Below are 1,698 nucleotides of genomic sequence, written 5' to 3'. Positions count from 1 at the left end.
CAGTATTTGACTCGGACCGAGTCAGTTCCATGCGGGTCGAAGCCCAGAAACTTGGCTGATGTTTTGACTCGGTCGAGTCAAAGTTTTGACTCGGACCGAGTCAATACTAAATGGGCCGAGTCAAGAGTTGACAATGGGCTTGGGCTGATTCGTTCTGACTCGACCGAGTCAGAGTTTTGACTCGGACCGAGTCAATACTCGGAAAAGGTCTCTTTTCACAAGGATTAGGGTTTCTAACTTATAAGAGGGTGTTGGACGCCGCCCTAAGTAGAGAACTCAACTTACAGAACCCTAAGACAGATCTAGAACACAAGAAAATCGTTTCTTTTGAGGTTCTAGTTCTAGGGATTCGATCCCAAGTCTTTGAAACCCTATTCACTTCACAGATCCTAGCAGATCAGTTCCAAAAGCGTTTGGAATCCTTCCCGTCGGTGTGGGAATCCTTTCCGTCGGTGTGGATACGTGTAGAGGAGCTGTACTTTCAGCTCTTGGTGATTAAAACAGGCCCTGGATCGATTGCTACTTTCAGATCTTCAGGAAAGAGGTAAGTATTCGATTCCTACGGTGATATACACGATCTGTCGGGGTTTTACGGATGATTTTTGGTTGCGTGTGACGTTTGACTAGGTTTAGATTATTCTTCCGCTGCATGAAACCTAGTAAACCAAACTCTAGATCGATATGATCGCATGCGCTAGGAATCCGTAGCGTAACCCAACAGTGGTATCAGAGCCTGGTTCACTGTATATCGCCGTGCTTGTCGCATGCCTATATGAATTTTAATGGTTAAAATTGCATGATAGGTTTGATCTATGAATATTTAATGATGTTATGATTTTTATTTGATGCATGGATGAGTTTGGGGGTCGAAGACGGCTTGATGGTGCATCGAAACAGGGTGAAACCCTAGATCTCGTGGCCAAAAAAAAGTGTCTACCAGAGTTTTGACTCGGCCAGAGTCAAGTGTCGACTCGACCGAGTCAGAACGAGAGATCTCCCAGACCTCGACAGAGTCAGAACGACAGATTAGAGTTTTGACTCGGACAGAGTTAAGTGTTGACTCGACCGAGTCAGAACGAACCAAAATGAACAGACTTGGCCTTACAGACTTCTGACTCGGACCGAGCCAGTTTTGACTCGGACAGAGTCAGTACAGAAAGTTGTCCAGTTGTCAAGTTTTGGTTCAGATTGATCTGTAGATGATTTCGGCTTCTGACTCGGACCGAGTCAAGAGTTGACTCGGACCGAGTCAGTTCGTCAGACTTTGTTAGATGCAATTGTTGCATCGTTTCAAGTGTCTAAGCCGAGATTCTGATTCTACCGATATGATCGGAACAGCTTGATTGAACTGACTTGAATTCAGTCAAGATTTCATTGTGTTCAAGTCACATATACCTCATGAAATCTCAAGCTATTACCGCCCATTAGTAGAGCAACTGTCAAGGCCTCGATCGTCATGGTTACGGGTCATGCCCTAGCTAAGCGTGCCTGATTATCTTTGTGAGGCAGTATGGAGAAACCGTGATTCTCATAGCTCGAATATGGTTGAGCTTGAATTGGGTTATCAAGTCGGACTTGGACCTAATGGTAAGGATGGGATGAAGAACATGCAGTGATAGCGTATCACTATCCCATACACATCTAGGAATCACATAGGATGTGATTGACAATGTGTTGTCTACCTAAATAGAATGTTTT

The sequence above is a fragment of the Tarenaya hassleriana genome, unplaced genomic scaffold (assembly GCF_000463585.1).
Source record: "Tarenaya hassleriana unplaced genomic scaffold, ASM46358v1 Cleome577, whole genome shotgun sequence".
Taxonomy (NCBI): domain Eukaryota; kingdom Viridiplantae; phylum Streptophyta; class Magnoliopsida; order Brassicales; family Cleomaceae; genus Tarenaya; species Tarenaya hassleriana.
This window is presented reverse-complemented; position numbering follows the sequence as displayed.